A 12,222-nucleotide genomic window follows, 5' to 3' on the forward strand; every position below is an offset into this window, starting at 1 on the left:
GACCTTATAAGTCAAGATAAAATGCTTTATAGTGTTTTATGCTTATTGTTATAAAGCATTATGATCATTTATGAGTGTTTATAACTATAGTTATACAGTGGTGTAACTGCATTATAACTCATTATAAGTATGGTTATATTGTGTTATAGAGATAGGCGTCAAGTAAAGTGTTACCACAATGTTTTATTAATGTACACTGACTGACTGTCCCTTTTTAAATGAACTAAAAATGAAAATGAAACTGAGCAGCTGCAGCTGGTTCAGACTCAGAGGAACTCGTCTGTCTGTTTCTCTGTCTCTGTCACGTCAGCGTCGTCCACTCAGACATTTAATAAAAGTCCAGCGTTGCTCCAACATGTGAGTCTGTCCCTGTTCCCATAACCCCCCCGCCCCATCGTGCTGCTGCTGCTGATCTACGACGACTTCACATCTGGCCCGAGGTGCAGAGAGAGTCACACCGTGGGCAGATTCCTGAGAACATGAGACTGAGACTGAGACTGAGATTTTCCACCTCCCACTTCATCCTCCTCTTCCTCCTCTTCCTCCTCATCATCTCCAGACCGACGATGCCTCACAGGAAGTCGCTCTGTCTCCTCTTCGTCTCCTCTCCTCTCCTCTCCTCCCATCCTTCCCTGTTTCCTTTTTTATGTTTTATGTTTTATTTGTTTGCACAGTTAAAAAATTACACAAGTAAAAGTAACAATTATAACAATTTGAAGAGCAGGAAGAGGCGAAAACTCAAAGAGCTTATCACATGCCTCCACCTAACAATAAAATATTATATCATACTTAAGAAAACAAAATATACAAATGAGCAATCAGAAAAATATTTAGATGATAGAAATAAAAGAAAATATTACACAAAAATAATAATAATCAAAATATATCAATAACAATAAGGAATAACAATTAAGAAACCAACAAACAAACAAAAACGACTAAAGGACAATACAAATAAAACAAACAAGAAATAACTTCAATTTGGCAATTGCACAAAAGGATAAAATAAGTGTCATATCAGTACATCCATTACTTATGCCAGTTTCATTTACAAAACAAAATTTAAATGGTGTTTCAGACATCCTTTATAACCTTGTAGATGAGCATTTTTTTCCTTCCTTCCTTCCTTCCTTCCTTCTTTCCTTCCTTCCTTCCTTCCTTCCTTCCTTCCTTCCTTCTTCCTGCTCTGATCATTTTATACTCCTCTCATCTTCCTCACCTCCTCTCCTTTGAGGGGCCGGCCCTAGGATGTTGGTGGCCCCCTAAACAAGGTTTTTGTTTGTGGCCCTGCACTCTAAGCACAAACACCAAATCACTGGTTAAAACTGAATACAGACGTGTTTATCCCTCTGAGGTTTGAGGCCATTTTCTCAACTTTTACATATTTTCTTAAATGTATCTTTTTAAGATACTTGCAGATGTAACAATACTCAAGTGTTTTATGTCTAAATATTAGAACCTCCGCTGTAAGCACACTGAGGCCAGTTTGTCCTACAACACTGTAGAAAGAAATAATTTAGGCCAAATGCTGGAAATTTGAGGTCTGCTTTTTGAAAAATGTCAAATCCCTTGTGAAAACACTCCTTCAGTCATGAGAATGAACTGTTTTGGTGCTTGAAATAGGATATGAATACAGTAATAGATACGTGTAGAAAACAAGAATAAAATGACATTTTGTCAGATTGTTTTTTGAGCACAAATGTTGTCATTCTGCCGTTCTATTTTCACCAAATGTCTCAAATGTGAGATAAAAGAAGCTGAATATTGACTTCACATTACATATAAAGCTCATAGCTGCACGTGCAGACCTCAGGATGTTTAAATGACTTGATGAACCCCGGTACCTTTCTGATCATGTGGCCCCCCACCTAACGGCTGTGGCCCTAAACAACCGCATAGAGGGTTTATGCCAGCGGCCGGGCCTGTCCTCTCCTTTGATCCTCACCCTCTTCCCATCCTCTCATTTACCTCCACTCCTCTAATCCTCTTGTCTTCCCTCCTCTGAAGAGTTTATCTAAACTTGTCATCAGAGTATCTGTGAGCTGATGATCAGCTATTATAACTCCCGTCCCGTCTCTGTTTCTGCCTGTTTCACATGAACAAAATGAGGATTTCTCAAACAAACTGTGGGTTTCAGATTTGCCTCTCAACTTCACTAGACTAGATGTACAGTATCTCTGGACCTGATAGATTTACTTTCTGTTCTTATTTCTGCAAATAGCAGCAGAGAAAAGATCAAGAAAACACATGAAATTAGACAAATTAACGAAAGGAAGAGAAGACATATAACAATTAAAAGAAAAATAAGCGGCAAAAGAAAAGAAAAGCGAGCAAACAGAGAAATCACATTTATATAAACTGCAGTTTTTTATTGGTCTCATGGAAAATCAGGCCCATTTTTGATTTTTTTAATAACCTTAATTTAAACTCGGAAATACATTGAGGAGCAACCTCATTTGCAATACAGCAGAGACAAAATACAAAATATTTGAGGATAAGACATAGCACAAAACGTTTAAAACATAGTATGTATATAATGTATCTACATTTACAGTTTCAACCAAATTATAAAAATAATTTGAGAAAAATTGATACATTAATGGTCAATAACTTACAGTCATTTTGAATTTGTTTTTTAACTTGATCCAAAGTATGTTTTTTTCAGTGTAAGTTGATGAATCTAGAGCAAATCTCACTTTTCACAGTCTTAATTGTACGGTTAACGAGCTTATACGTTAGCATGCCTTTATCTCTACAACAACTCTGTGTGGTAACGTTGTGTTATTATCTCATAGCGTGGTGAATGTGCAGGTCACAACTTGTCCACCAGAGCGATGTGGAGTTGTTGGATTGTGTATTTGATGAGTTTGATGAGGGAAAAACCAAGAAATCCCATAATGAGCCTCCGTAGCTCTGAGCAGCTCACGGCTCTGCTCTGCCGTTCTACAAATAGCTTGCACCGACAATTAAAGGTAACGAACCTACTGCTATGACTATAGGGATTATGGTGATGGGCCAATTTGCCAAAAATGTTGAACTATCCCTTTAGACAGCGTTACAGCTGCTACCCGGCTGCTCTTTGTGTTTCAAACTTTCTTCACTTAAAAAAAAAAAAGTATTTCTAACAAATCTGGGTCACATAATATATCGTCCCGTGGCTGTCACTTTGCGAAAAAAAAAAAACCTCAAAATCTTTCCAAGAATATTTGTCTTATTTCTTGTCAAAATGTCTCATTTCTAGTCAAAACTAATCCCTCTCCACTTAAAATAAGACTCTTCACCTAAAAATTAACTTGTTTTTAGATCATTTTCACTTGTTTCAAACTAATTTTCACTTGAAATAAGTAGAAAAATCTGCCAGTGAAAGCAAGTTTTTTGTGCTTGTAATAAGAAAGAAAAACTTGCTCCACTATCAGATTTTTCTACTTATTTCAAGTGAAAAATCAGCTTGAAAGAAGTAAAAAGTGTCTTAAAACAAGCTACTTTTTAATGTGATTAGTCCTATTTTAATTATAATGAGATTAGTTTTGACTAGAAATGACAATTTGTCAAGAAATAAGACAAATATTCTTGGTAAGATGGAGTGGATTGGAGTTTTTGCAGTGCACATAATGAAAATAAGTCTAGGTAACGCTTTAATTTACAGTGATAATGTCAAGAAATAGCCAAGAAATGACAATTAATTGCGTAGTAATGTCTACAAATAGCCTAGAAATAACAGTCAATTTCATATTAATCTTGAGGAATATTTCCAATAAAGAACGATTGATTGTGTAGAAACAGCCCAGAAAGCCCTAATCTTTTGTCTTGATATGAAAAACATGAGATTACTATGAAACTGACCGTTATTTCAAGGCTATTTCTTAGACTTAGACTTTTATTGTCATTGTCATAATAACACAACAATGAGATATTGTTTAGAGCAGCTTAATACTGACGCAGAACTGGTGCAACATAGTGCATATTACAATAAGGAAGAAAAACTTGCTCCACTATCAGATTATTTTAAGTGAAAATAAGCTTGAAAGAAGTAAAAAGTGTCTAAAAACAAGCTACTTTTTAATGTGATGAGTCTTATTTTAAATATAATGAGATTTGTTTTGACTAGTAATGACATTTTGACTAAAAATAAGACAAATATTCTTGGTAAGATATTAGATTTTTTGCAGTGTAGGGATTATGGCAATGGGCCAATTTGACAAAATGTTGAACTATCCCTTGAAAGTCACAGTTTGGGTTATTGTAAGGGAACATATCGATAACCAGTTTATTATTATAATTTATTATTATTCTTAGTTTGAAGCAGCCGACAGTATAGAGGCCGACTGCTGCTGCGTTTGTCCCCTGTGACCTATAACACATCCTGTTATCTGGCTCATTTCTGCCTATCAATATGTTAAATCAGCCCTAAACAACCTGGATGTGATTAATAACCAGTGCGTGGGCGGCTGCTGACAGTAGGAAACCTATCTTTAGTTCAGTAATGTATGACTGTGTGTCAGCCGCTCCGTTAGATAACCGAGGCCACGTTAACATGTTCACCATCAGCAGATACAAATGTGGCTCGGCCGCTTTTTTAGATTTCATCGGTGTCAACGGTTTAAAACATGTGATGCAGCTATTTTAGTTCAGGTCTGTTTCCACGAGGTGTTCATTTTGTCACGTAATAATAATAATAATAATAATAATGTTCCACTGTTTTCTCTGTGAGGAGAAAGTGACACAACACCCACAGCCGAGCAGACGAGCCGACGCTGAATAATTTCATCAACACAGTCGAGTCGAAACCGTTTTGCAGGAACAAAGTGATCAAACATTGAGATTATCATGTTTAAAATCTTATATTTGATGCTTCAGACTCAAACCACAGTGAGATATTTATGCCTGATGACTCATAAACCATGTTTCCATCCACTTGTCAATTTTATTATCTGAAGATCGATAAAAATATTGATGCAAATAACGCCGGTTCAAGTGCGTTTTCCATCTAAGAGCTTGAAATCGAATAAAAAGCTGCGTGTAATGACGTCGTGCTGCTTTGCGATCAAATTGTTTTCTTACAATTTAAGGTGTTTCCTTTCATTTTTGTACTAAATCGCAAAACAGAAGGACGTCCATCCTTCATCTTTAACCGACTATCTGCTGCACACAGGCCAAGTTGAGTTGGTAAATAGACAAGTTCTGCAAATAACTGTTTCTGTCGTATAAACTTTGTATCGATTAAGGGAAAATCTGATAAAAATCGACCGTATTAACGTTTTATCGATATTCATGATATTTTTTATTCGATATCGCTTAATGTGAATAGAAACGTGCGGATGGAAACATGGTAATAGATTCAGTTTATTGAGTGCAGCCGAGCCGACGCTGAATAATTTCATCAACACAGTCGAAACCGTTTTGCAGCAAAGTGATCAAACATTAAGATTATCATGTTTAAAATCTTATATTTGATGCTTCAGACTCAAACCACAGTGAGATATTCATACCTGATGACTCAAAAAACATGTTTCCATCCACTTGTCGATCGAATTATCTGAAGATCGATAAAAATATTAATGCAAATAACACCGGTTCAAGTGTGTTTCCATCAGTGTATTGAATTGTTTTATTGCAATTTAAGGTGTTTCTGTTCATTTTTGTACCAAATTCTGTTTAACGACTGTAAACGCTGATGGAGAGAACCAAATGTAAAAAGTCAAAGGTTTTTCTTTCTCTCTCCGTGAGGCCGTCGTCTGTTTCCACCGGGGGAAAAAAAAGAAAAGAGTTGAGTTGAGTTTACCTTCATGGATCTTGTCTGTGATGTGAGCTGGAGGAACCCTGCTGGGTGACGGGAGGAGAGGAGAGGAGAGGAAAGGAGAGGAGAGGAGAGGAAAGGAGAGGAGAAAAGAGGAGAGGAAGAGGAGAGGAAAGGAGAGCTCCGGTGGAAGTCGACCTTTGACCTTTGTTCAGAGGAGTGACAGGACCCCGACTGCACTCCGACCTCGGGGGAACGACCAATCAACTGGAGCGTGACCGGCCGTCAGGGGGCGTGGCCCCGAGGAAACGCTCACATTCTGGGAATTCCAAGTGTCGCTGTGAGCACATATCATCCACACACACACACACACACACACACACACACACACACACACACACACACACACACTACCATATATTACAGTTTTTCTCAGTCTCTTTGGTGCTATTCTCAGATCAGAATGAAAGTTCTCATAACTATTAGTTCAACCTCCACAACATGTAGTCATTTGTCCACATCATAGTAGCAGTTTCTCCTTCCTCTGAACAAATTGCAAATGCTTTTGGACATGTATCAGTTGCTCTCATACAATTCTCTGCTGTTTTACAACATTATCATTTGTTTATGTCATGTCAGTCAAAATGAACTATACTTTTGAACACTGAATAGTCTTTCCCTATAAAACTAATAGTCCTCATTTCATTGCTTGAGTCATTACATACAAAATTGTTGAACTAGTTTTCAAAATCTGTCAAACTAGTTTTAAATGTTGGGAGAAGCTGTGAATTCAATTATTCAAACATTTACAGTAAGGAACAACAGGTATGTATGGTATTGGACAGTAATTCAGCACTAAACAATCTGCACTGCTGTCATTGTGTCGGGCATTACTGTAAGCTACAGTGGGACAAGAACTTTTTACATTTACATTTAGACTTACAGCTTCACTAGAGAACAGATTTACTGTATTGTAATGTATTACAACAACCACAGTAAAGATTTCCCATCTTTACAGTACGGTACTGTACTACAGCATTTTACAAGTAGGAAGCACTTTGACAGTATTGTATACTACAGTAATAATGGTTGATGCAGTACATGTACTGTACATTACTGTAATTTTACTCTGCATCACATAGGATTACAAGACAACCTGACAGAGGTGGAAGAGACTGAGCCCATTACAAACAATGGCATAAGGTTGAAAGAGATACAATGTAAGGATGACATTACTGTATCTTTGGGAATATTGAATCTGTTTCAATTGCTACAATTGACAGACTGATGTAGATGAAAATGTGACTGGAACGTCTGGATGTGCAGGAATGATTTACAGTACTCTGTAGGTTCAGTTACTATACTGCAACATTGTTTACGTAAAGTTGTACCCAAAGAGTGTTTCTTATGTTTGTTGTAGATGACTGTAGTGTATTTTTCCTTTGCACAACGCTGTGAACAAATCAGAATTGCAAAGAGCATATGCAGTAGAAATGTGAAACATACATATTCAGTATCTCCACTAAATACAGTAATGTGTAACTTTACTGTAGTTTTCACATGGCTGTACAAGTAGTGTATAGTGCTGTCTGGAGCATTTTCAGGTATCATCACTTTTTGCATTGGAAAACACTTAGAGAATAAAGTGTCCTAATGAAAACATGACAAAGCCATTTGACTATCTTGTTCATAAACGATGGTGTCAGGACTTCTCATTCTGACGACACTGACAGTTTCATTGACATGAGTACTTGCTTTTGAGGGATTGACAATCCATTTTGAGCAAGTGACGCACTTTTGTAGGTCATCCACTAGGTTTTGCAGTTTGTGATAATTGTTCTGAGAAATGCACTAACTGTTGTGCAAATGTTAAGAGTGATGTGAGAAAAGCACCAAAGCGACTGAGAAAAACTGTAAACTATAAAACTATTGCACCTGGAAGCTCATCTATGGCAAAAAAAAAAATTGCCATAAGATTTCATTTTATCCCACCTAATACTTTAACTCGTATGCAAATTAAGACTTTACGGTAACACTTTAGATTAGGGAACACATATTCACCATTAACTAGGTGCTTATTGATAGATAGATAGATAGATAGATAGATAGATAGATAGATAGATAGATAGATAGATAGATAGATAGATAGATAGATAGATAGATAGATAGATAGATAGATAGACAGATAGATAGATAGATAGATAGATAAAACGATAGATAGATAGATAAATAAATAGAACGATAGATAGAACAATAGATAGATAGATAAAACGATAGATAGATAGATAGATAGATAGATAGATAGATAGATAGATAGATAGATAGATAGATAGATAGATAGATAGATAGGTAGAACGATAGATAGAACGATAGATAGAACGATAGATAGATAGATAGATAGATAGATAGATAGATAGATAGATAGATAGATAGATAGATAGATAGATAGATAGATAGATAGATAGACAGACAGACAGAACGATAGATAGAACGATAGAACGATAGATAGAACGATAGATAGATAGATAGATAGATAGATAGATAGATAGATAGATAGATAGATAGATAGATAGATAGATAGAACGATAGAACGATAGAACGATAGATAGATAGATAGATAGATAGATAGATAGATAGATAGATAGATAGATAGATAGAGTTTCATAGTAATGTCATGTTTTTCATAAAGACAAAAGATTACACGTGCTTTTCTGGGTTATTTTTATGCAATCAATCATTTCTTGGCTATATTTATCACGTTACTATGAAATTGACTGTTATTTCTTAGCTATTTCCAGACATGACGCAATTAACGGCCTGTAAATTAAAGGGTTACCGATTTTACGTATCAAACGTAGAGTATACTATACTAAATAAGATGCACTGTCTTAAATTAAGATACAATAAACCCAATGGTAATGTGTTAAATGTTAACAATAACACATTTAAAGCCAATGTATTAAATCTGAACTCTATATATAATGCAGCACTGACTTTATTCACCTGTAGGGACATTTAAAGCGACAGTACAGTGATACATGTTACAGTAATAGGTCTGAGATATAAAGTTAATTTCCACTGTGGTGTTGATGTTTTTACATTTTCTTTTTCTTGCTGTACCAGTGTCTGTTCTCCCACCTGTGTTTCCGCTCATGTCTAATCTATAAATATATATCATCTCCCTTTAAACCTCTCATCTGATTCAGATTAGAAAAAACTTTCATTATACACAGTTTTGAGGGGAAAACCCCTTTAAACAACTGGGAGAAGAAAGGCAGAGTAACAGTATGTGGTGAAGATCTGTGAAGTGGCAGAGTAAACTGAGGAGTTACTATTCACCACAAACACTTCATATATGAACGCCTGTGAAAATATTCAAACCATTTTGAACTTTGCACTTTCACACACGAAGTAAAACTCCTCAGACTGAAGACACTACAGGTGAATAGGGTAAAAAATTTAACTAACATGTATCACCATGAAACTTCCCAAGTTTATCACTCACATTAAGACAAACATTTTTTGTATTACAAGTTTTGTCAAATTTTATGTTTAAATGTGTAAATGAGGCAATATCTAATGAAATATGCGCTAATTTGCATACATTTCCAGAAGAGAAATCTGAACAATGAATATAGCCCCATTCAAAATTCTTGTTTTATTTTGTTGACATATTAGAGTCAGAAGTTTTTACAGAGGAGATTTTGGATATCTCTTTTTATCACTCTGTAAATGAGAAAATACTGTCACCAGCCCTAAAAAAAATCAAATTTCGCCCTGTTTTTAGTAATAAAATGTTGTATAAATGAGGCTGTGAATGATATATCAACAATCCCCTCTGTAAAAACCTTCAGAATATAGAAAGGGATCAAAGTGGAAGGTTTGGTGTCTGTAAGTGCTGCTGAAGTGGAGATTTCTAGCTCAGAGTCTGAGTCTGAAAAACTCTTTTTGAGAAAATGACCTTTAGATTGTTAATGTAAATCATACTTTTGTGATTTGTTGCTGATAAAAAAGTAAATGACAATTTCTGGAGCCTACATCATTGTTCAGGAGAGAGAGAGCTTTACAATGACACCTGACATGACATGGGTCAGACTAACGAATTTAGGATAAATCTACTGACGAAAGAGTCAAAATTAAGTAAAATAAAAACAACTTAAAGTGGATTTTCTATCATTTCTTTAGACTTTTCTGAAAGAATACATGCTAAGGAAGAAAAATAGCCCAAATCTCTAAATTGATCATGAAAAACAGTGTTTTTGCCCGTAAGTTTCTTGCCTAAAGTGAATATTTTAAGATTTCAGTGCGTTATATGAGAGACGTGTTACATCCAGGCCGCACTACACATGATGGTTTTCTCTGTCACTGGGTCGTGGATCATTATAATAATTTTGTCTAAATGTGAAAATCTAAACTCTTAAGCTGTGTGTGTGTGTGTGTGTCTGTTTGTGTAGTTTGGCACATCCAAGAGTTTTAATATGGACGACGTTGTGCATCAACCTCTAATGTGTTTTTCAATTTGCCCTCCTCCATGTACGGTTCAGATTAGAGCGCTGCAGTCCCGTCCTGTGGTGCTGCTGGCTAACATCACACTCAACAACACACACACACACACTGCTCTTAACACACATGCACTTACACACACACACACACACACACACACACTCCGACACAGTCTCGACACTGACCCAGACAGAACCAGACCAGGCTACACACTAATTACATGCCTGAAATTAGACATAATATCAGCCAGCCGCTTGACTATGGAAACTGTGATGGAAGGCCAAGTCAGGGATGTGTGTGCATGTGTGCATGTGTGTGCGTGTGTGTGATTTCTGCTTGTGCTGTATGTTGTTGAATGTTTATAGCTGTCCTTCCTTCTGTGCATGTATATTTAGGTTTCAGAGTCAGAGACAAAAGGAGAACACTGCAAAAATTCAAAATCTTTCTAAGAATATTTGTCGTATTTCTTGTCAAAATGTCTCATTTCTAGTCAAAACTAAACTCTTTTAACTTAAAATAAGACTCATCACCTAAAAATTAACTTGTTTTTAGATCATTTTCATTTGTTTCAAACACATTTTCACTTGAAATAAGTAGAAAAATCTGCCAGTGAAAGCAAGTTTTTTGTGCTTGTAATAAGAAAGAAAAACTTGCTCCACTATCAGATTTTTCTACTTATTTCAAGTGAAAATCTGCATGAAAGAAGTAAAAAGTGTCTAAAAACAAGCTGCTTTTTAATGTGATGAGTCTTATTTTAAGTAGAATTAGATTAGTTTTGACTAGAAATGACATTTTGACTAGAAATAAGACAAATATTCTTGGTAAGATATTTGAGTTTTTGCAGTGAAGAAATAAAGTCAAAATGCAGCGTATTGAGCTTAAAGAACTTTTAAAAAAAAGTCGATCTTCTGCTGCAACAACAACATGAACTGAACTTCTACATCATCTGATGCATTTTGTAACTACACTGGTTAAATCACAAACACTGTACTTCTCTACTTTCTGCATTAAAAAAACATCATATCTAATAATTTTCCATTCTCTTGCTGCAGCCGGTTCATCAGTGTGGGGTCTGTCTATTTGCTGGTGTCTTCGTCTATTCTCAGTGCAGCTCTGTGCTTCTTGCTTTAATGTTTCTGTGTGTTGTCCTTTTCTTTTTCTAGTTAAGTTGTCAAAGGACTTATATGAACAGAATAAAGGCTGCAGGAGATGATACGTGCATTTTTAACAGATCGATGTTCTCCCATCCCTGACTTCTGATGTCACACAGCGCTCTAAACAAAGTTATTATAGCAACGTTTTGTTACTCTAACGTTATTCATCTGCTATTGTTAATGCATTATCGGCAGCAGCTCTAACGTTAGCTAGTTGTCAGTGCATTAAACAATACAAAATAAGTTTCAAAAAAATACAAATAACATAAAATAAAAGGTACACTGCAAAAACTCAAACTCTTACCAAGAACATTTGTCTTATTTCTAGTCAAAACAAATCTCATTCTACTTAAAATAAGACTCATCACATTAAAAAGTAGCTTGTTGTTAGACACTTTTGGAGCAAGTTTTTCTTTAAAACTGTGTTTGAAACAAGTGAAAATGATCTAAAAACAAGATCATTTTTAGGTGATGAGTCTTATTTTAAGTGGAAAGAGTTTAGTTTTGAGTAGAAATGAGACATTTCGACAAGAAATTAGTCAAATATTCTTGGATAGATTTTGGGTTTTTGCAGTGTATAATAGCTTCAGTTATCTTATGCGCCGTTTCCCCTCCTCAGCTTTGCCGATTGAAATGATGAAGAAGCACAAACTTCATACGGTTCGCCATGTTTGTTAATTTACATCTTGCTCCCAGAATTCCTTGCGCTGCCTCAGATGTTTTGGCGTAACTTCCCTGGAACGATACAGAGTCATATAAGTCGTAAAGCTACGCTGCTGGTTTCAGGATTCACCAGAGTTTATATATAGGCTAGTTGTGATCATATGA

Source organism: Trachurus trachurus (genome assembly GCF_905171665.1).
Source record: "Trachurus trachurus genome assembly, chromosome: 14".
Classification (NCBI taxonomy): domain Eukaryota; kingdom Metazoa; phylum Chordata; class Actinopteri; order Carangiformes; family Carangidae; genus Trachurus; species Trachurus trachurus.